This window comes from Ischnura elegans, chromosome 7 (genome assembly GCF_921293095.1).
Source record: "Ischnura elegans chromosome 7, ioIscEleg1.1, whole genome shotgun sequence".
Taxonomy (NCBI): domain Eukaryota; kingdom Metazoa; phylum Arthropoda; class Insecta; order Odonata; family Coenagrionidae; genus Ischnura; species Ischnura elegans.
The window spans coordinates 105,161,046-105,186,638 of record NC_060252.1 but is presented as its reverse complement, the minus strand read 5'-3'; the positions used below and the strand labels follow the sequence as shown (position 1 = coordinate 105,186,638).

General features: G+C 41.7%; 1 protein-coding gene across 1 annotated transcript in view; it reads left to right on the top strand.

The window, feature by feature from the left end:
- LOC124163062 (paired box protein Pax-6-like) overlaps positions 1-25,593 on the top strand; it is a 290,095-nt gene that overhangs the window by 164,565 nt on the left and 99,937 nt on the right. The window lies entirely within an intron of this gene.

Sequence of the window (25,593 nt, the reverse complement as noted above, 5' to 3'; positions counted from 1 at the left end):
AAGGGGTGGAGGGGGCGCGGATAAGGGGGTCATCGGAGTGGGTCCTCGTCATGCAAATTTCCATAGCAACGCCCCCCTACCCACCCCACACACGTGAGTCTCATCCTCTGCTCCCTCCTTACACCCACGCCCACGGACGGAAGGGAAACTCCGACCCCTCCCCACGCTTCTCTCACTGCTCTTAGCTTTTGCCTGAAGAAGGCAGCAGTGAGGCGAGAGATGGAGCCAGATCATACCAGCCAGGAAAAATGACTTTCTAGTTTCCCTCCTTTATTCCTTTTTAAGGCAGTGATGATAATAGCATCAGCCTCAATATGTCATCAAAAAGCTACAATAAGTACAATAGGGTGGTTTCCCATTACTTTTTATTACTTAAATTGAAAGATTATTATTCCTGGAGAGCGAATTTCACGCGTTTAGATTTTTAAAGGACTATGTCTATTTTTCGCGATTAAATGAAAAGTGAAAATTTTCAAGTTCGCGAAAACGCGACGGCTAAGTATGAATGCAATCGCTGGAACGATCGTAATGTGAATCTTTTTCCTTTGACCACTACGCAGTCCAATAATGAGACATATGTCAGACAATTGTGTGGCATTATAGCTTCAAAGAATCCCTTAATTTCTAAAGGAAATGTCAATTTTTAAGGGCAGTATCATCCTATAAAAAAACCTTTCCGATGCTTAGCAGAATAATATTCCGCCAGAATTTAAACCCCTTTTCACTCTAACCAATCATCTTACGATTGGGCCAATAATAAATGTTCCGTGAGTCACCATAGATGCTAAAGTTTCTTTTTCCTTTGCACCGCCGCGCGCAAGTCATCACACTCCTGAAGTCGGAGATGCACGTTCGCATTGACTGGTCAATCCCATAAATGCGATGAAAGACTAGTGAAAATCAAACGGACTATTTCCATTGTCAAAGAATGGGAGACATTTTATTATGTAATATAAGTCGCGGGAGCGAATTTTTCATATTAAATAAACAGGCTTTGATTCATGAAACGTTGAAGTAAAATATTATGGCAAGAATTTTTAAACGATTATATTCATGCGTAAATAGAGTTCGTATTATTATTAACACACAGAATGCCATTATAAAAGCTCAATTGCATTTCACATCTTATTGCGAGCAAGAGAATTCACTTACGCATACTAGAATTCGTGGCGATTGAGCTAGTTTCGTCGCGTGATGAAGGCCACGTTCACTCAATTCAACTTTCACTTTCTTAATTCGACTTTAACCCTTCACCAGTGACGTGCGGTTTGGGAGACCTCAATAAAACAATAATTCGTAAATCGTTGAAAAGTCATTTTTATTGCATAGTTTAAAGTTTCTTTGACTTCTCAACTATTATAAAACTAATATTTAATATTATGCATTCCAAATACGAACCAACTTGGAAACAGGATCAAAAAACTGACATCAAAAACACTTGAGTTATTATTTTTACTGTGGTACTTTTTTTAATTAAGCTCTTACTTATCTACGTTATGCGGCTAAAAATGCTTCCTTACAAATTATTAATTATTATTATTATTATTCTTGAAAAATCACTAGGAATGGTTTTTAATAACTTTTCGAATCATTTCCAACAGCATTACGTTTATCGGTTTTTTTTTCAATTTAGCCGCCACTAAAATTCATTCGCAAATTTTCAGAAATAAATAATAAGAACGTTGAATTTTAAGAGTGCTATGTCCTTATTATGCAAAATTATAACGCTCACGAGGATTATAGATATTTTGAAATATTAATTTTGAAAATATTCAGAATTTTAGAAACGCAGCGGTCTCTCAGACCGCACGTCACCGGTTAAGGGTTGAGTTACACAAAGGACTGAGGTAACCCAACCCGCAATTGAATGTTTACGAAATTTCACTGACGCGTGGGAAGACCCGAAAAATCGACCGCGTCCTTTTTCGTCGCACTCTGTCAGCCAAAGCGCGAATCTCCCTCTCTCTCTCTCTCCCTCTCTCTCTCTGTGGTGTCCGTTGGCACTCAGGCCATTTGCAATTCAAATCGCTCCGAGGCCGTCGCTAGAGTTTTATTAATCTAAGAACTGCTGCATCACATGCACTGTGAAGGAGACCGATTTTGCCAGCAGAGGCATCCTTGACCGAGGCACAAGTGAAAGTTGGCTCTGCAGCGAAAGGCAAGGGATATTCGCTAGAAAAATTACGCATTCAGAGTCCACACGGACTGTGAAAAGAGATTCCGAGATGAACAAAAACTAGGTTAAAAATACAGTGTTTAGAATTTAAAGGAATTTGTCTTTAGATTCCTGAAAGATGGTGAAAGAATCCAATGCTATTGCCGTAGGAAAAGCATTGAAAATTTTTTTAAAATATCATAAAAAAATATTTTTTTTCAATTTATCGAATTAATAACCAAAGTAAGAAAAATCAGCCGAAAAATCTAATTTTCCTCGGTGGAATATCATATACTTAGAGCATTTTTTAAATTTTCGATATTAAGGAAAAACATTTAGTCCCATAAGTCTCCCGTGTTAATTCAAGTCGATGCATTTCTATGATGAAGACGTTCTTACTTATTGAAATTCCTCATCTATGCATTGGCTTTGGAGCGCGCATAAATGTGGGAACCATGTCTTTGTATACAATTAAACATGCCTTAGAGGCAAAGAAGGACCAGTATTACAACTCATGCGTAAACCTACTTAACTTCTGGTGAAACATAATATAGTGACACGTTTTAACTGTGTCACGAAGACATCCAACCTGCTATGTAAGGCCCATGAATACACGGATACCCAAGGATCGCGTTCCCATGAATACCCAAAGCGGAATATACGAAGTTAAGTGCTCTTGCGGAGACTCATACATTGGCCAAACATCAAGAGCCATGAAATGCAGAATGCAAGAACACCTAAAGGCCAACAAAAAAGACAGTTTCGGTTATCCGCCATCACCGAGCATGTATGGGAAGGATCAACACACAATGTGGAATTTGAAAATGCAAAAATCATCGCTGGAGAAAAGCATTACTTTCCCCGACTCAAACGAGAGGATATGGAAATAGCCAAAAACATCCGCATTCAACAGGGAGGACAGCTATTCGCCCTCAAACACCTGGAAGAGACTCTTACCCAAACGGACCAATCAGAACGCACCCAGCCCAAACCAAAGCCTATATAAGACGGGCAAAAACCTGCATCAAACACTTCGAACCTGAAGACGCCAGACGTCAGCTGCACGCCGGCGAAACTGTCGGCATGAAGATGAAACGACGCGGAGGTCAACCCGAAAACCTTGCTACGCAGCCTACTTACTATAGCGCCGAAAGTAATTAGGGAGGGTAAAAAGTTGATAGAAGGAAGGCCTACAAGCCTCAGGCTAGCCTACTCTACTTGCCAGAAATTTATGGCAAATTAAATGGGTAAAAGGATCAATGAGGACGTTTTCGTACTCCTCAGTACGGATTTTCACCGAATAAAATGACCAGCAATCAACATTATGACAGAAATAAAAAGTAAGAAATAATGATGATACCAAAAAATCCACTTTCTGAGATTTTACACCCCCGATTAATCCTCTACAAAGTAAATCGATTCAGTCAAAGGAAGGATATTTTTCGCAACAAACAAAATGTTTTGAACAGCTTTTAGAATATATACATGAATATTAAATTATCCAATAATCCTATCGTAAAAGATAGTAAATAAAAATCTTCGCTAGAAAAATTACGCATTCAGACTCCATGCATATAATAAATAAAAATCTTTTCGCAATCCATTATATCCACATCGATTTAAAAAATACTCTCTTAAATAGTATCATGGCGATACATTTCATTTGAAAGAGAAAAAATAAAGGACTTAATGACTCAGATCATCTCTACAATCCCAGCTCAGAACTTCCGTCGTGGCTGCGGGAGACAGCGAGGATTTGCTACCGTGAAGAGATCATCTGAGCAGACATCAAGTACATGTGGGTATTGCTACAAGAGCGCTCGTCAGATGTCAGGTCCAGTGGAGATTTTCAGAGGAGGGAAGTGTTGCATCGCAGTGGATTGAGAGCTGATCGAAGGGTCAAGCAATCCCGTGGCGGGTGTCACCCCCGAGTGATAACCCTCCGAGTGCGATGAGGTGGCCAAGACAACACAAATGAACCCCCCTCAACCCTCAATGTGGGTCATTTACGAGCGGAGTCACCTCATCATTTTCATCGAAAACCAGTACACATTTTTATCAATGAAGCATTCAAAAGCATATATTTATCTTTGAAAATCTCGAAATATGTAATCATTATTACTATAGTATTCTACCGATTAAGGTAGGTTTCCATGGAGTGTTCAAGAAGTGATCTGGGAGCCTCCCTTTCCTTCCAGCACGGACTTCCTTAATTCACTGTATGGCCTACTCCCTTTCAATCTATCTAAAAATCCTATTCTTTTCCTTCCCCTCCCTCGTTTCCCTAAGATTCTACCCTCTAACACCATTTTCAACATCCCCTCCCCGCTAAGCACTAACTCCATCCATACCTTCTGCCTCCTCCGTATCTCATCTAAAAGCTGCCTCTGTCTAGCACTTCGTCGTTCCTTTTCCTCTCCGTCCATTTCACCCTCTCCATTCTTCTCCATGCCCACATCTCGAATGCCTCCAATCTTCTCTCGTCTTCTTTCCTCAGTGTCCACGTTTCCGCACCGTAGAGAGCTACACTCCAAATCAAACTCTTCACTTACTTTTTCTTTAAATTCTTACATAACGATCCTCTCAGAAGCTCCTTTCTGTTCATGAACTCCTCCTTTGCTAGTGCAATTCGCTACCTGATATCCTTGCTACTGTGTCCGTTTTCCTCTAATGTGCTGCCCAAATAGTTATACTACTCTACCTGTTCAAGTTTTTCCCCACCTACTTTTATCTTAAATCTCACATTCCTCGCTCGCGATACTTTGCAAAACTGCATTACCTTAGTCTGCTTGTGATTAATCCTCATCCCATACTCCTCGCACCGCTCGTCTAACGCATCCACTAGAGCCTGTAACCCCCTCGATGACTGGCTAATCAGCGCCTGATCATCCGCGGACCTTTATGTAATCATAACAGGTCTCAAAAACCGCCGAAATGTACCACGGATATAATAGCCAAAAAAGGAATATTTTTTAAGGTAGGACATAACATTGTAAAGTGAATTCACGGAAATTATCATCATCTTGTGGTGTTCTGAAGGTCCCCCGCACCAATACCGTCTCCATTCCCTCCTGTCTCCGGCCATCTCCTTGAAGTCTCCTTACCTTCTAATTTTTACGTTGTCGATAAACTTCAGCCTTCTCCTTCCCTTTCTTATTATCCCTTCTACCGTTCCCTCCAAATCTACTTTCCAAATTCCATTCCCTCTCATCAGCCAGTTACCTTTCCTTTCATTTATTTTGTCCATCAACGTTCTTTTCTCATCTATTCTATTTAACACTTGCTCATTCCTAACTCGATCCGTCCACCGTATTTCCTCCATCTTCCTCCAAACCCACATCTCAAACGCCCCAATCCTGTCCCTGTCTCTTTTCCCCATCGTCCAAATCTTACATCCATACATAAACACACTCCACACAGAGCATTTCACCAATCTCTTCCTCAATTTTAATTCCAGTGCCTTTTTGCACGAGGCTCTTTTCTTCTTCTTGAAAACTTCTTTCGCCATTCCTATCCTTCTTTTTTTAATTTCTCCTAAACTTTTCCAGTCTTCAGTTATCAAAGTCCCCAAGTAGCTGTAGGTTCTCACATTCCGTATTTCACCTTCTTTTGTCTTCATCCATCTACATTTAAGTTCGTCATCATCATTACGGAAGTACTCGCGTGTTAAAGGAGTGAAAAGTGGTAGGGGGTGTGGTGTGTCAGATCGAAAGAGGGGGAGGGGGTGAAGGAAGATGAGAAAAGCAAGAGAAGGGAGCTGACGATGACGCGAATGATTGATCAGTTTTGCCGGGGAATCTAATTAACGAGGTCGGCGGATGTCGACTGGGAAGGCACTGTTGATACATCTTCCGCGAAAGGGTTATTCAGTTGGCGAAGCGTCGGAGCCAACCACACCCGAGTCGGGGTTTCCAGAGAGCGAGAACTTTGAACGCAGAAAATTTTGAATTCCAACACGAAGATCTATCATTTTCCACCGAAACTCTCATAATCTCAACAGAATCATCTTCCAATACCCGGAGTTCCACTTATATGATATTAAAGATCAACTTAGGCAGCATAGCAAGCAGATTATTTTATGAAAATATTATCTATCAATAATTCAGAGGTAAGGAAAGAAAGGGATAGGAACATACAATAGAAAAAGGACGAGGATAACGGTGCTGTGGTAGATGGAAAAAGCCAGTAATCAGAGGGTAAAAATGCTACCTGACTGGGACTCAGGGAGATAACCCAAACTTTCATTTTAATGTCTTGCAATGTTCATAATTTACCTAAAATAAACAATGCATTATTATTTATGCAGTTATTCTGTTATTTTAGAGTGCTTACCGGGCTCAATGAGAGCTTTCTTCGCCAGTTCGCGATCTTTTTAGCAGCGATAACATGGTTGTACTCGTTTTATTAATGCTCCATGTAAGGCCTGGTTTCGAAACCCACACAGCCGTGGCTGTGTAATCACGGATACAGTAAAGTGGATTGCACGAATGCTTCAAAACAACTGCTCAACGTCGAAAACCACATAGTCAGGCACCACGCCAAGTAGTCGCGTCTGGCACAAGTTGCCGGGGTGTATCCGTGTATACGTGTATCCGTGATCACGGAGCATGGTCGCGCAATGCGAGGCTTGGAAAACAGGAACACGGTACTCCCGTGAATGCAGCTAGGGTCCTACCGCTTCGGTTTAACGAGGGGGATTCTAACGGAAATAATAAGCCCAGTGTATCCTAACATTCAAATGCAGTAATTTCGGTGATTTTGCGTCCTATTATATTCATTTTTTATAAATATCGCGGAAAATGTTGAGCGAGAGTGAAAAATCATGCACGGATAATCCGCAACACGGATATACCGCAGCCGCATAATCGGGGGTCTGATGTATTAATGACGAGATTAGATATAGATACTCCACCTACTTGACCACGCTAGAGTAAAATCGGAGAAAAACGGAAAAAAATATTAATGTTATCGTGCTTTTGGAATGCGGAAATTTCTGAATTAGGTTTCTGCGAATGATCACGCAGTGGCAGAGGTTGCTTATAAAAGAGAATCGATTACAAGAGCGTTCCACCCCAATGAAACGAGATTGCGCGGTGCGCACCGACTACAAGTCGGAAAATCCTCCCGGGGAACAAAGTAGAGTTGCCGAAGACGACCGGACTTTTTTGTCCCCCTCGTAAGGAAGAGGGCGCCGTCTCCACCCCAATAGCAGAGAAAGAAAAGGCGAGAAGAGGACAGGGGACAGCGTCGGCCGGAACGACACGGCTCTCCCTCCTGCATAATGCATTCGCCCTTCGGGAAAGACTAAGCGTGAAATGGCACACGAGGAGGAACACAGAGAGAGAGAGGATTGGAGGGAGAGAGAGAGAGGGACGGATTTGTAGGCGGCATAAGGGGGTTGTAAGGGGGGGTTTCGGGGGAGAGGCGAGGCGTGGTTCGGTGGGAATCCGAAGAAAGCAAAGGGAGGAGCAGTCTCAAAGTGATTGTGATGAGGGGACGTAGCCAGGGGAGGGGAGTCCAGGGGGTCCGGACCCCCCCCCCCCCGAAGTATTAAAAAAAAACAATTATTTTCCTTCGTAAAAGAAAACAAAATATTGAAAAATCATGAATTTACACGATATTTATTTAGTAAATAAAGTTTTTTTTATTATGAAAAGTGTTCAAATTAGTTTAAAACCCGAAGTTATTTAGTTAAGTAGTTTAGTTTAGTAGCAGTTTACGGCTACGTTACACCCTGTCGTTCAAAATGATTTCCCCCCTGGTTTTGGACCCCCTCCCCCCCCCCGAACGAAATTCATGGCTACGCCACTGATTCGAAGCGTTTTTATCGCAGACGAGTGACAAAAAAATCATCACCAAAGTATTTCCACTTCCCTCGACTGGTCATATTGCACGTGTGTTTCATTCGCAGACGACATTTCGAAAATATATTGCTTTATTCAGAACAGTTTAATTTTTCAGCATTTTAACGAAGAACCCGGGAAAAATCACGCGTATTGAGCATTATCCATATGACTACAATCACTAAAATCATATAAATATACAAGTTATCTACATCTACGTAATACTCCGCAAGCCGCCGAAAAGGCGGTTATGATGAGATGCTCAGTGGTCTATTGTTCCTATTTTTTAACGTAAGTTTTTGAACCCCGGAGAAGACAGGCGAAGGGGGAGTTGAATATGATTACATAATAATTTGATGTATACTTTATTATTCTACACTATTATAAAGACAATACTTACTACTGTGTATATATACTATATTAAAAAACTTCGAATTTTAGATGGCTTTTTCATGGATTTTGGAGCTATACGAGAGAGACGAGACGCGTTTCCTTCGAGGGTGGAAATCAAATTTTGTCTTCGCTACGCATTTACTACTCACTTGATTATTGTGGGCAATTACTATTGAAAAACTTCAGTTCCCAATTCCGATGTTTCGACGGCTCACTCCGCTGTCGTCCTCAGGGAGTGAGTTTGCTCACTCATTGGTTAAGAACTACATCAATTAATAAAAACTATGGTTAAAAACTGTCACAATTTCTCGCTAGTAGCCTGTTTGCGAGTAAAAACGGCAGACTGAGGCAGCCAGTTTTTCCGCTGCCCTTCGGAATTGTTCCCCTCGTCTTGCGATGCCGAGCACCACATTCACAGCCTGCATCCCTCCCCCCAACTCCCCGGACGCCCCCGCATCTATCTTTTCGCACCCCACAACGTCCTAATTTCCAATTCCGAACGTTTCCCTTCTCCCCAACATTCTCCTTCACTCACCCCTAACGTACTCTTATCCCATGCGCTCTGCTGATGCTCAATAATGCTCCTAGGTAACAATCTATGCACTATTTATGCGGTTGAAAACAATCTAAGGCCCATTTACGTCACTCACACGCCTGTCTAGCTTTTTTGGTCACCTTAGCGATGTGTCGCCACTGCGAAGCGACGTTCAATGGAAGTCAACGAGCTCTAGGTACTTGCTCCATGCGAGGGAACATTTCACAAGCACCTATGAAATTACTCTTTGATGCTGAATTATGATTTCCACGAAAAGCATTCGTACCTTTTTTCGCAAACTTTGCTCCTCCTAAATTTTAGCCTCAATGGGGAACGGGTCAACGTTTCTAAAGGTCTCGTTACACGGTACATTAACTTGTACGTGCTATTTACTTGTATGTTAAACTGTATGTTAATATACGTGTTACGTACATTAACATGTACGTACTTAATACGTCCGAGTATTAACTCGTACGTTTGCGTGAATGATTTTGGTGGGCCGGAACGGAACATGTACGAATGCATGAACCAAATTGGAACAGGTTCTATTTTCTGTGCATGCATTCGCATAAGTTTGGTGGTTACACGGTGCATTTTGGCGTTCATTCCTGCGTTCATCCATTTAGACATTAATCCGTACGTGTTAATGTATCGTGTAAGCAGGCCATAACGCTGCACTGAAATTTGAACATTTTCAATTATTCAGAGATAGCAGATATGGAAAAAGATTTTTCCCTTGCGGCCAAATTAATCTACAGCGTGGATAAGTTCTGGTGTAGCACTCGAGCAAATATTGACCATAGGGGAGTGAATTCCTTGTGTGTGGAGGGATCCGCCCAGCCTTCACTCATCCCTCCGTCCCCTACCGTGCCTCGGACATCCCCACCCCCGCAAATCATTATCCCTGTGTGTATGCATCCCTGTGGGTCAGAACAGAAATGCCTGGTCACATACGTCCAAGGGAAAGGCAGGCGCTGCCACGCAAGGCAGAACGCACAACCGCACATAAGCTTCCACCATTGCGCCTACCAATAGGACACTCGCTCTGCATCGCTACACACTCAATTTCATTTGAATTACGAAGTCGCATTTCAATCCAATAAACCGGTAAGTGAAAAAAAAAGAAAATCGATAAGCCCTTGATTAGTTAATTCCTCAAACAATGAAGGACTTTCAGTAAATTCCACGTCGAATTCAGCCAATCAAATCTCTCGGAATACGCGTCTAACCCTTGTATTGTCCTCGTTTGGAGTCCTAACACGTATGACCACACGTCTCTTAAGGCTTCTTAAGGGTCAGTATTTAAATATAACGAGAGCATCAATGAAATTAATTAGGGATGGTCGGATCGGATACCTCGGATCCAAATATCCTCGGATATTGCCCTTCATCGGATACATCGGATCCAAAGTCGCGGAAGACATCGGATCTGGATCCGAAATTTCAAATAATATGCATGAATTTCAAAATATATGAATGAAATGCCCCATAAGGGTGGAAAGAGTTCCGATTCTCTCTTCGAATGTGCCGTCGCATTAATGTGTATGATAATCTAAAGAGCATTCCTTCGATTGTACGTACCCAGAATAAACTTGAATAATTACTTCGTTTGCAGGAATTTGAAAATGTATATAAATGTATAAAAATATCCGATCCGAAATATCCGGCTCCGAAAATCAAGGATCCGATCCGAATCCGGATCCGAAAAAAATCCTGGATCCGAGGTATCCGATCCGACCATCCCTATAGTTAAGCCATTTACGGCGGAACTTAAAAGTTGTATGGTCGATCAATTAAATATTCATCGCCAAAAAAATAAACTGCACCCATTAATTTAATTTCTGCAAATATTCAAGTGATTATTTGTGATGTATGGGGAGGGAGGTGAAGGCAACAATGCGACCGTTGACATTATTATCGCCCATTTCTCTCCTTCTGGGAATTTTCAAGAGAGGTGTCTTGGGGAGTGGATGGGTCGCATTGGCAAAGTAAGAAAGGGATCCCTCGGCTGATTCCCCCTCCCTCCCCTTTGAGGCCCACCTTCTATTTATTGACTTCATTTCATCGCTCATTTCCCAATCAAACCCCGATTCGATCGATCCCCACCAGAACACTCCTTTGAGATGTTAAAGCAAATCATTTCTATCATTTCGCTTCTCTCTCTCTTTTTATCTCCTCCATGGATCCAATTATATGCCTCCCAAGACCATCTCGCGACATGATGATTATTCCCCTTCTGCCCACCAAAGTGTTTTCTTTTTTTCCCCCCGTAGAAAAAAAAGGTTCCAAAAGAGCCAATTTTATATTCCCGCTCCGGTAAATTCGTGTGGATCATCTGAAACAGAATTTTTCCTCATGATTTTTCACTCATTAAGGGGAGCGAAATAGCCTTACGCGCTGACAAAGATCATCCTACCGTTGGAGATGTGAAGCTGGTCCCTACAACTCCTCAGCCGAGTCTTAGGAGAGAGCGGGGTGCAGAATCAGAGTGATTCCCACTCACAAATAAAATATAGAGTTGCTCGGATGTTTTATGAAAATTCATTCAGATAAATTTATTTATCAAGTGAAGCGATAACTTGTTTTCACGTTTTCAATATCAGACTCGTGGTTCAAAACTTGCCTGTTTAGCACCACTGCTTTGAAAAACAAATTACGCACGATACAGACATTTATTTCTTGAACTCCACGAATTTCCGAAGATTTTATAAATTTATCTAATTATTTCCCAAGATGTCATATTTTAATAGTACTTTATATATAATTAAATTTTGAAGGTGTAGTCGATACGCTCCGGAAATGTCATATGATAATTTACCTTTTATAGCTAGGTATACATCACGAAAAAGACTAATTGGTAAGGAATCCCCTTAACATTTGAAGCATCGCTGCAGACCTTCACGATTTCTCATTTCGTGACATTAACTCGGCCTTGGAGCACAAAAATATTGACGTATATTCTAAGGTAAGGATGAATTAGTGCAATCAGTAAGAGACTTCGTTTCATTGCTTATATTGAAAGAAATACGTTGTCAACTAACGTTCTCCTACTGTTTTGCGACATGCATCCTTGCATTAACAGCACCAAAAATGAAGGTATTACGAAGCAGTTGCAACTATTGGGCCTTTATGCTAGCATCCTGCGTCATATCAGCGCTCAAAGCCTCGCCTAAAGGTCATCTCACTTGCGGCAGCGGGAACCAGAACGACGTCACACGGAGTTTTCTCATCATTCATACTTAGCAGTCGCATTTTCGCGCGCTTGAAATTTTTCACTTTTCATTTAATCGCGAAAAATAGATATCGTCATTTAAAAATCTAACAGCGTGAAATGCGTACTGCAGGAGTAATAATATTTCGATGTAGGCAATAAAAAAATATGTGATAGAAAACCACCCTATTCATTATATCGGATCGTGCCAATTTTCTTTTTTGAAATATCTTCCCGAAATGTAGCGAGATGAAGACTTGGAAGATGTTTGCTCATGTTCCTTCCATTTCGGGGAATATTACATTGGCGGGGTAATAACGGTATAAACTGTGCAAAAAACGATTCTACTTGATGGTCACTTCGGTGGCTTATACCCCCAAGACAGTAGATAGTCATGGAAGTGAATCACACCAATGCCACTCAATATTTTCATGGTTTCTTTTGGCGAAAGGACTTTGATGAAATCACTGCGTCTCAGTGAGGAAGTGTACAAAAACTTGGGAAGAGTTCACCTGCATCCATCTCTTTAACTAGAATTTTTAATATTGGGGTTATTTTATGGTAAATTACTAACGGCTAAGTATTTGGATTGCGGAATATTGAATACGATGGAATTGCCCATGTGAATGAGTGGTGATACACTTGACAACTTCTTCTTGTTCAATTCTTGAGCCTTTTCGGAGTTCCTTTTTGTGTGATGAACTTTGACTGACAGCTAGGAATGATTAGTTTTGACTTGACTATGATGCCAACCTTCAACTCCCAAATTCGCGGGAAATACTGCTTCGATACCGGGTCTACGCATTTTTTCTTTTCGTGGAATTATTTTCGCACTCAAATTTCGGGTGTGTTTTATTGCGTAATTGCGGTGAAGCCGCTAGGCCTTCGTCTTTGCCCCCTCCCCTCTCCACTCCGCCACCCCTCCCTCCTCTTGGCGCCAATCCCAGCGCCTCCACGTTGCCACGCAACGCCCCCTCCCCCTGACCGACATCTCCTCCACGCGACTGCCTCACATCGGGGAGACTACATTCCTGTCTCTACGGAAACAGCGTGGCGGCGTGAAGAGCACTCCCCGCCCCTCCCTCCCTTCCCCATCCTTTCCCCCCCCAACCCCCTCCCCTTTGGACACCCTTCCGATACAATCCTGCCACTCTCGTTGAGGCGCTAAGCAGAACATTCGAAAAATAGTTGATGCTCTCCTTTTTTATTTTTTTATTTTCCATTTTATTCTCAAACCTCCCGATGCGGCTCATATAGGGTGGTCTCCTATCATTTTCTATTGCCAAAATCTAAAGATTATTACTCCTGGAGTACGTATTTCACGTTTTTAGATTTTTCATTGACGATATCTATTTTTAGCGATTAAATGAAAAGTGAAAATTTTCAGGCGCGCGAAAACGCGACGGCTAAGTATGAATGCTGGGAAAACGCCGTGTGACGTCATTCTGGTTCCCGATGTCGGCGTGTGAGGGGACCTTGGGCCGAGGCTTTGAGCGCTGATACGATGCAGGCTGCTAGCAGGTAGCAGAGTACCCTGCTAGCAGGTAGCGATTGGCATAAGCATTATTAATACCCTATCAAACGAAGGAAACTTTCCGACCTTAGGCAGTTTTAATAGGTGATTATTAAGAAATGTTTCCCTGAGCTCTGTGCCTCATGCATGCGTTGGTAATGTCAGACGATGTAAAACTCCTATTTACTCGTATAGAAACTAGGTCCCTGTGACGTCACGTGGAGTGGAATCGCATGGGCGCCAATCTGGCCTTTTTCAAATGATGTTAAAATTGACCATTGCCATTTGTCTAAACTGGGCTTTCTAAAACCAAATAATTAGTATATTATGAATACACTAATGGTGGGTAACGAATCGCAATCAATGCCTTTCGTTTTCCTGTGTGATGGAAACCACCCTATTGGTCATCAAACAACCAGTGCTGCGCCCGCGCCCTAATAAACGTGTTTGCAAACGCTCCGTAAACTAGACACACGCATCCCACGATTCTCCAAGGGATTTCATCAATCGCCCAAACCAGCAAGCACGATAATTTCCCCTTCCAAATTCCCTCCCGTGTGGGGTGAGCGTCCCGAGTACTATTTTGCGCGCCCCCTCCCAGAAGGGCAATTGCCACTTAATAAAAAACCCATCTCCCGATACAATGGCCGCGCTCAACCCCACCCCTCATATTCCCCAGCCGCCCGCACGGTCATTAGTTGCGCTGAAAGACGTCCCAGGAATGCAGGGGAGGGGTCGGGGTCAATTGATAGGGGTCCCAGGGAGTGGGGAGAAGTAAGCCAGAAGGGGGGTGAGGAGGGTCAGAGCGAGCGGGTGGCGGGTGGTGCGAAGGGGTAAGCATGAGAAACACGAGCAGAATGATTGCTCGGCACACAATGAAATGAAAGTAGGGAGGGCATCACTATCGCGGATACACTCTTTCTCCCTCAAGTAATTTTAAAATGGAATGTCATAGGATATAGATGAGGCTCGCATTTATCTATATCTCAAGTATCAGCTCAGTATTGTCTCGGGGGTGGTTTGTTTTTAGATACAGGTATACCTGCGCTGGCGAGGGTTAGCCCTTAACCGGTCTGTGAGTGCGGTCTGAGAGGCCGCTCCGTTTCTAAAATTATGAATATTTTCAAAATTAATATTTCAAAATATCTATAATTCTGGGGAACGTCTTAATTTTGTATATAAAGCACTCTTAAAATTTAACGTCCTTATTATTTATTCCTGAAAATTTACAACTGAATTTGAATAGCGGTCAGTGAGGCCTCACGTCACTAAATTGGAAAAACCGATTGGCATAATGCTGGTGGAAATTATTCAAAAAGTTATTAAGAACAATTACTAGTAATTTTTCAAGAATGAGAATAACAATTAATAATTTTAAATTCGTCAGGAAGAATTTTAAGTTGCATAACGTGGATAATTAAGTGCTTAATAAAAAAAGTACCATAATATTAAATAATAACTCAAGTGTTTTTGATATCATTTTTTCATCCTGTTTCAAGTAACAATTTTTACTGCAAAATTTTTTTCGTATTGGGAATGCATAATATCAAATATAAGTTTTATAATAGTTGAGAAGTTAATGAAACACTAAACTAAGCAATAAAAATGACTTTTCAACGTTTTATGAATTTATGTTTTATTGCGGTCTCCCAGACCGCACGTCACTGGTAGAGTAACAAGAATTGCACGTCACTAGTAAAGGGTTAATTTAATATTAAAAGACGCTACACACGTTCCGACCAAACCACCCGACCAACTGCGCTGGCACCGACGGTTGGAGGGTATGTAGGCCTGTCGCCCGACGAAACCGGTGGGACCCGACGGTCGGGCGGTTGGTCCTGTTAGAACATCCAACCGCCCTAACCCGATTTCTGTGGCGTCGCAATGTCTGTGCCGTTATCGGCTATTTTTTGTATCGATTCGAGGTTTGATTTTTCCAAGAAACTCCGTGAAACACACTTCGCCCATCCTCAAGTATTTATTTATTTATTTATTTACCTATTTATTTATGTATTTATTTATCTATCAATTTGTCCACACACAGCATAGTTTGCCATTTTACAGTGGCACAGTATAACAAAATTAAAAAGTATAAACACAATCAAACATAATAAATTTAAATAAATAACAATATATTGAAAGTAAACTTATTGGCCTTAAGAGTTTCTATTAAGGAAGGAAAGATATTTCGGAAGGAAAGAAAATAATTTCGGAAATCATTTCCATCCAATTCTCGAAGTAAATTCATGTGGGTGAAACTCCGAGCAGCCACTTCTCCGCCCACACTCTTCTCTTTTTTTCTGATGTTATCAATGAGAACCTACTTGGCTAAAGCCAAGCCCATTTTTCATTTTTCGAAAATTACGGAGCCATTGACAGCAGAAGCCGAAACCAACTTCACTCCACGCGATCATGTTGTGTACTGAGGAATATTTGGTAAGTTGGTCGGGTCGGGTGGATTGGTTTGGACGTCAGTAGAGCTGACCCCGACAGAGATGGTCAGGGAGTTCGGTCGTGTCGGATGGTCGGGTCAGAACGTGAGTAGCGCCTTTTACAGAGTATTTTATGGAAATCCAAATGGAAGTTTGAAATATTTTTATAATAGACTGGCAAGATTTCACAAACTTTATGCGGAAAAGCACCAATCTCTCAGTACATGTCTTGGAATTTTCTCGATGATAGCCAGAGTCCTGAGCATATGATATGACTAGAAAAAAGGCATAATACGATCGTTCGAAGCCTAAATAGCACTTATACAGTCGGTCGAATCCAGCGACGACGTTCGGGAAAGAATAAAAACCTAACGTCGAAATGAGGTATGTCTCCGCATTCCAAAAGCGTTCAAGGACTAAGTTCCAAGAGTGTATGGTGGAATGATGGTAGGGGTTGAAGTCACCCTTTCCGAGTGGACACACGGGACTTTAATTGACCTCGCTGATGAGGGGAGCTGATGACAAAAACCCCTCCGTATCCCTCAAAGTCAATCTCCAACAATTTGGGTCGATTTTTTGCGAATTCCATACACATCACCGATATACGTCTTCGAACACTATTACACAAGATATATCACAGTCAAAATAGACATTGACCCTTGCATAAATTCCCAACAAGCTGAAAATTTGCATGAACCTCAAGGATACCGCTCAAATGAAATCCTGTAAAGTCTCCATCGATCCTGTGTGCAAAAACTTTTATTCAAGGTCAAAGGTCACAAAAATGAGTTTTTTGCATTTTTTGGCCAAACGGTTAGTTTTATGATAAAAATTGCTCAGACCAAAATTGTAGATTAAAAAATTATCTACAAAATTGTGATGTCACTTTTTTCTCTAAGATTTACCGTTTTTTAAAAAAAAAGCCATTCGAATGCAGGTTGGAGCTGTATTCTTCCTAATATGCATGACTATATTGTTGCGCTCTCCGAACATTATTGGACGCGTAACTCGCATGCATTCGAATGGCTTTTTCTCGGAAACGGTAAATCTTAGAGAAAAAAGTGAAATCACAATTTTGTAGATAACTTTCTAATCTACAAATTTGATCTGAGCAATTTTTATCATAAAACTAACCGTTTGGCCAAAAAAATGCAAAAAACTCATTTTTGTGACCTTTGACCTTGAATAAAATTTTTGCACACACGGGATCGATGGGAACTTTTCAGTATTTCATTAGAGTGGTATCCTTGAGGTTCATGCAAATTTTCAGCTTGTTGGCAATTTATGCAAGGGTATTTTTTGGGCTAATTTGACCGGGCTAATACGTCACCAAAGCAAAACGTTGCACAGTAACTACAGATTCAGTCTTTGCAAACTGTAAAACACAAAACGCTTTCTGTTCACTAGTCGCCATCTTTGCTACTACCGCTTTCTAGCGGATCGCGGCGGAAACATTTCACGCACATGCATATTATTGCAAAAAAAAAAAAACTGTTTGAGTTGGTCTTTCATTTTACATGTAATTATAATGTAATAAATCCTATAAAGCGTTAAAACCCCGATATTCGTTCATAAACACCCGGTATTATTCTAAGCTTGGGACTATGAGGGTCTTCAGACGACGAGGAGATTGTCCTTGGCCGCTTCTGCATTAATTATTTCAAGATCATTGCAATTATATTAAGATCGGTATTTCATATAACAAATTAGACTAATAACTATATTTAATATCATCCATTGGTTTTAAAATAAGCTCATAAATACATATGCAAGTAATTTTAGACAGATTTTATAGATGAAACTTTGAGGGAAAAGAGTTGCTAACACAAATTGGAGTTGTGCCCTTGAAGATCAATAGGTTCCTTAGCTTTTCTGTCCCAGTAAATGAAATTATTCGATACGGTAAATAGTGAAAGCGAGGAGTATTTGCTTGCGATGCCAAATCATAGTCGATATTAGCGTTAACCAAGATGAGTATAACCGTTGGGAAGAACGGATGGAGTGGTATTCATCACGCTTAGCATCTTAAGGGATTTGTAGATGAGGAGTTGGGTGCGCCCACTGCCGTGATCCCAATGAAAGTCAAAGCACGGGAAAGAGTTTGAATGCCTGGCCGCTTGTCAAGGTGAGACGAGGAGAGCACGCCGACGAACGACAGGAGGACCCAATCGAGATCCGTGCGGGACAATGGACGTCTCAATACCATCCCTCCGCAATAGCGGGTACTCCACGACCTGTGTTTACACTGGGGAGGCTAGGATGTCGTCCGTCCCATAGAAGTGTCTCCATAGCTCTCGCTTTCGCCTCGTCTGTAAACACGGCTACGTTAATTTTTTTATCCCCATCCTTGAAAAAGATCGCCCTCAGCAGCGCGGTGAAAAGGATCGAGAGCGGATGACATGTCAAACACGGGATTGACAAAAGAAAGGCGGAGGGCGAGAGTGCGTGCCCCAATGCTTTCACTGCCTCCCTCGCGATCCGTCCGTGTGGGGTCGGGAGGAGAGGCGACAGCGGTGCAAGAAAGACACCCTGGACGAGTGAAAGGGGTGGGCGAGCACGACGTCGCTTCAATAATCCAGAACGGAGAGGAATCGGTCGCTTAGGAGCTGATGCCTCCAAGGGTATCTTCCGCAATCCATAGCTTGGCTCGAGACATGACGACACGAGGTGTGCACGACACCTTCTTTACACCCTTACCGTTACTACGCTTTCGACTCAAGGTCGAGGAAAAGAAACATCGAGTCATTTTCTACGCGTTCTTTTGGTGAAGATTTTTTTATGTTCTTTGATCTTTCCACTCCGCTCATATTGAGTTCGAAGATCTCGTGAAAATTCAAGCGGCGAATGTGTGAATTTCCAATAATTCCCCAGGCGCTCATCAAAATTGAAAAATATTACGTCCGGCAAACCGCTGATGGTAACAGGAATAGAAGGATCAACAACTTTGCTATTTCCACGTAGTAATTTATTGACACCGACCACGGTTTCGTTACAGAAACCATGGTCGGTCTCAACAAATTCTTACGTGGAAATAGCAAAGCTGTTGATCCTTCTATTCCTGCTATTATGGATTTCCACCAAGTCACGCCCGCTGCGATTAATTACGCTCATGGTAAATTTTCAAATGCGAGAAACACGCACGTTTTGACAAGGATCTAACCTATGTACGTACCCTGAACATTTCAAGATGGTAATTTTGAAACAAATGCCTGGCACGTGAGGATAGGATTAAGGCTCGTGCCGCAGATACATGGAACGCAAACCTTTTTTTGTTAACCTCGTGTTTAAAATTTCAACAGTGGCTTACGCCGACTACTTTTATAATCACCTATTGTTTAGTTTGACCTGAGTTATGACATTTTTCGCGTCAACTGGCCTTCAGGGATGAAAAAATCCTCGGGGAAACTCGAGGAGGCACAGAAAGGGCCTTGTGGAGGGGGGGCGGGATAGGGGGGATATTGACGGGGGATGATCGCTCTCTTCCGGCTTCCGGGCCGATGGCAATAAGAGAGGAGGGTTGAAGAGAGGGGTGGAAATTTGAGCGTGGGGGGCACAAGTGGATCGGAGCAGTTCCGGGACAAAAATCCGTTGAAGGACGTCGGCGCTCCTAAAAATAGCCCACTCTTCAAAGATAATAGCCCTCGATTCGACTCGACTACATATGTATTGGCGCATTAGCCGCCTTCTTACGTTCGAGATTGTCTTTGGAAATAAACTTGAATTCTCAATGGAGAGTTTTACGAGGAGAAATAACCAATTTTCTGCCATGATAAAAATTGTCCTCATGACCTATAAATGAAATAATTGCCTGCCTTACTCGGCAATGGCTATACATCTAAATATTAAGTAGGGATGGACGGATCCAGGATTTTTTTCGGATACGGATTCGGATCGGATCCTTGATTTTCGGAGCCGGATCTTTCGGATCGGATATTTTCGGATCCAAATGCATTTTCAAATTCCTGACGCTGAGATTCCCCCGATGGTTGTTCTATCTCTTGGGAGGGGTCACACTATGTGCCAGTCGTATTTTGCCTTTTTTTATTTTCCACGGCTGAAATTCTCCTAAGTAACCTCTGCGAGATCTTTCAAACAAAACGGTTCATGAATCGCATGCGACGGCGCATTTGAAGATAGAATCTGAACTCTTTCCTCCCTTATGCATTTGTTGCATTCACTGAAGCTATTATTTAAAATTTTGGATCCAGATCCGATGTCTTCCGCGACTTTGGATCCGATGTATCCGATGAAGGGCAATATCCGCGGATATTTGGATCCGAGGTATCCGATCCGACCATCCCTAATATTAAGCCATGCATTGAACATATAATTTCAGCCATACTGTCTCCTGGTTAAGAATTTTGATACTTATGGGCTCAAATAGTACTATCAAGTGAACTACTTGTGTTAATTCCATGCGAATATCCGTGAGTTCTCCCACAACAAACTAGTATTATCAACAGGGGCGGATCCAGAGGGGGGCTGACAGGTCTGACAGGCAAACGATCTCCTCATACTTGAGATTAAAAACAACATACAACAATTAATGTACGAAATATTCTCTTTATTTGAACGTGAAAGTTGTTAATATGAGATTAAACTTCAAGACGTTCTCAGTATATGCCATTTCCGTATTTCACAGTCAGTTGACAATATCATCGCAGTCTAACAATGGAATTGCTTCGTGCGATGATTAACTACGACTTTTGACGCGGATTATCTCAACAACGGCGCATCGATCAACTCACTCCGGCTTTTGGCGATTTTGCACCACCTTAAATCACTGCATATCACTAATTTCATTTATTAAATCCTGGCCGTAGTTCATCTATTCTATTATATCTATTATATTTCATGTAACCGTGGAAAATTGCAAGTGTTTATTTCAACACAGTTTATGAAAAGGTCGGAGTGGTTTCGCAAGCACAAACGTCGACCGAGAAGACAGCGGGAAGCACGAGAGAGGGACTGTGGCAATGAGAGGCGCAGTCGTTTCACCAAGGGAGATGGTCGGGTCCACCCTGGGTGGCCTACGCTCTCGAAGGCAGCCGACCCTCGTGGAAGGGTTGGATTATCTCGCGCCGACAGGTATACCATGGGAATGGGAGAGGTCTCGTTATCCGTCAAACACAATCGCCGAGCAAATTGGCGTTTTAAGAGGGTCGGAGAGCATCAAAGAGTAAGAGGTCCCTTCGCCGCTGTCGCTTCACACAGAAGCGATAACGGAGGATGGGTAAGTCGGCGACAGCGAAGAAAATGAAGTACCTACTCTTTCGAAGTGCACTTATATCACCAATGTTTTTCTCCGGATACCGCAGGCTACACTTTTAATTAACTTATCACTATATTGACGGTAAACCCGACAATAAGGGTCGTGCGAGCCCAAATAATTTCTAATAATGTTTTTTTTTATAATAATAATTCCTCTCAATATATTGATAAACAACAGGATTCCAAGCCCCTTGTTAATGCATTTACCGGTGTTTATTATTTTCGATCCAGATATGGTGTGGAAATTTAAAAAAAATTAATATTTTTCCGATTGTGGAAGTAGGGTGCAAGAACTCCTGAACTCCCCTTAGATCGCTTTCTTCCTGAATTTTGCCAACGCCACGAACGTTTTGAATTGGAAGAAACGAACACGATTTTCTTCCACTAGGTCTAATTCAGAAGCTTACAACTAAAATTTTCTAATGAATTTTTTCATGACCGTTATTTTCCAATTTTATCTAAAATTATAAATGTGAACGTATTTTTGCCTATGTAGGTACGTCGACTTGAAGAGTTAAATGTGAATGAAAGTGAGATCAACCAGCCAAGGCCTGTGATCTACAATGTCTCAAAAAGTGTCGAATTTACAACTAGAACAAATATAAGGTAATCAACAAGTTCACTAAATCATAAAATAAAAATACTTTGATTGAAGATTTCGCGGCTCATGATGATTAAAAGTAAGTCACATACACCCATAAGCGGCAGACACCCGTATGTGACTTACTTTTAAAAATACTTTGTTTGAACAGTGAAATCTAGGGATGGTCGGATCGGATACTTCGGATCCAAATATCCGAGGATATTGCCCTTCTTCGGATACATCGGATCCAAAGTCGCGGAAGACATCGGATTTGGATCCGAAATTTTAAATAATAGCTTCAGTGAATGCAACGCCCCGATGCAACGATATGAATGCAACGCCCAAATGCAACGATAAGGGTGGAAAGAGTTCCGATTCTATCTTCGAATGCGCCGTCGCATGCGATTCATGAACCGTTTTGTTTGAAAGCTCTCGCAGAGGTTACGTAGGAGATTTTCAGACGTGGAAAATAAAAAAAAGGCAAAATACGACTGTCACATAGTGTGACTCTTCCCAATAGATTGAACAATCATCGGGGGAACCTCAGCGTCAGGAATTTGAAAATGCATTTGGATCCGAAAATATCCGATCCGAAAGATCCGGCTCCGAAAATCAAAGGATCCGATCCGGATCCGATAAAAATCCTGGATCCGTCCATCCCTAGTAAGATCTAAACTCCACTACCAAAAATTAGCAATTTTGCTGAGAAATTTGAAGAAGCCCAGTCAGAGGATTGTGTTCTTTTCATGTCGCGTGAGCCATTTGGCGAAAAGCTTTATCAGGAATGAATCGCAGCACTTTTAGCGGTCATATAATTCCCGGAGAGCAAGCAATAACAACGGGCGACGACAACACAGAGGGAATGAAGATTTCAATCGACACCGAAAGCACTCGTGTTTTAATCTCCGCGGTCCACGCGCCCGAAGCCTTTGTGTCCTTCATACTTTTGATTGCTCTTTGGATGTGCGGCGCTAATCCCGCCAGTTTTGTGCTCGAGAGATAAGCATCAGCCTTGTGCTCCGCAAGGAAATGAGGAAGGGGTGGCCAGGGGCGGCTGCTTAGGGAGGGGGGTTGTGCGATGGCAGGGGGCAGATAAGGCGAGATTGCATGTTCTGCCCCCTCGTGGTAGTGGATATCTTCCTCCCCGACGAGAAAGAGGAAAAACGAATGGTGCAGCCGGGGGGAATAATTACATTCTCTCCTAGACTACGAAATATTTAGAGCGCTTAAAACACACTTAAACGACTTTACTCGTCATCCCACCCATTGAACAGATGCATTATATTCATATTTAACTTACAATAGGGTAGTTTCCTTCATCAGAGAAAACGAAAGGCATTGATTGTGGTTCGTTACCCACCACTAGTGTATTCATAATATACTGATTATTTGGTTTTAGAAATCACAGTTTAGACGAATGGCAATGGTCAATTTTAACTGCATTTGAAAAAGGCCAGATTGGCGCCCATGCGATGCCTTTTCACGTGACGTCACAGGGACCTTGTTTCTATACGAGTAGATAGGAGTTTTACATCGTCTGAAATTACTAATGTATGCATGAGGCACAGAGCTCAGGGAAACGTGTCTTACTAATCACCCATTAAAACTGGCTAAAGTTGGAAAGTTTCCTTCGTTTGATAAGGTACTTATTTAAGCAAAGCGCTACCTGCTAGCAGGGTACTCTGCTACCTGCTAGCAACCTGCATCGTATCAGCGCTCAAAGCCTCGCCCCAAGGTCACCTCATACAGCGACAGCGGGAACCAGAATGACGTCACATGGGATTTTCCCAGCATTCATACTTCAATTACGTCAATTGACGTCATCGTTAACCTTGGAATGAACACACCCCAATAACCCCCCACTTCCTTAAAAACTCTACCAATATAAAAAGGATTGCACCCAAGACTATATACCTTGATAACATCACGAGTTGTCGTAACCATGTTCGGTTTCAATAAAAGTGTGTGGAAACAGTTAAGTGGTTTTACTGAGCTGAATATCAAAGATTTCCACCGTATCACGCCAGATACTGTATCTTTTACTTCGCATTACAACAATTTGCACTATTTTATTGCACGGATACTTCAATTGAGTTTATCCTGAAGTGAAGTTGACAGCCAGCTCACCACACAAAAACAGCTCAATTCCGGCGGGACATCTTCATGAAAAAGCAGAAGCTCAAATGCGAAACAAGAGTGATGAGTGGATTCGTTCCAACGAACTGAATCGATCCATGTCACACCATTTGGGGAGACACTCACACGGCTCAGGGGAAACTCGTTTCGCCGGCGAGAGGGGATAGGAACGGTGGCGAACTGCTCTCTTATCCGGAGCATCGGTTATCTCGGTGAAGAGATCTCGACGCCCGTCCTGATGCTCGGCGTCGCTAAGACCCCCATCCCCTGGGCAGGCGCGGGACACTGCCCACGTGTGCAACACGTGACCTCCCCCACCCCCGAACGAATGTCGAATACGATGAGGATCCTCTCACATTCGCGCCTGTCGTCCGTTTGATGAAACATACCTCCTTTCTTGCCAATAACCCTTAACCAGTGACGTGAAATATTTGACACACTATCAGTGACGTGCGGTCTGGGAGACCGCAATAAAACAAAAATTCGTAAAACGTTGAAAAAGTTATTTTTATTGCTTAGTTTAATGTTTCTTTGACTTCTCAACTATTATGAAACTTATATTTAATATTATGCATTCCCAATACGAACCAAATTTTTCAGTAAAAATTGTTATTTGAAAGAGAATCAAAAAACTGATATCAAAAACACTTAAGCTATTATTTTAAATATGGTACTTTTTTTAAATTAAGTACTTAATTATCCGCATTATGCAACTTAAAATGCTTCCTTATAAATTGTTAATTATTATTATTATTATTCTTGAAAAATCACTGGGAATTGTTTTTAACAATTTTTTAAATCATTTCCACCAGCATTACGTTTATCGGTTTTCCCAATTTAGTGACGTGAGACCTCACAGACCGTTACTCAAATTCACTTTCAAATTATAGGAAATAAATAATAAGAGCGTTGAATTTTAAGAGTGCTTTGTCCTTATTATACAAAATTATGTCGCTCTCAAGGATAATAGATATTTTTAAATAGCATTTTTGAAAATTTTCATAATTTTAGAAACGCAGCGGTCTCTCAGACCGTACGTCACCGGTTAAGGGCTAAAACGTGTTCATAAAAGGAAATCATAGCTAATCAAAGACATAAAAATGTGACCAGGACCAACGGCCTTACGGCTGCATTTCTATTTAGTCATCAACCAGATGTGACCCTCCTTATTTGCCATTATTTGTACAATCGACTTAAGCTTTTCATTATAAGTATTAAAAATAGTGATCGCTTATAAATCTACTTCTTTTGTACGTATCTATGGTGGTTCAAATGCATCTCGCGATATTTCGACCACGAAACATAAATTTTGAGCGCGACCTTTCGTATCTTGAGAACCAATCGATTATTACCTCTCCTTATTTACTGAAGTGACAGACGGATGGTGGCAAAGATTCACCGAATTTCAGAGCGTTAAAAGCTCCAAAACAAAAAATGCAAAAGGTTGTCGAAAATAAAATAGATTCATTTAAAAAATAACAGACCAAAATTCCGAGAAATTAAGTGTCTGCTATTATTATT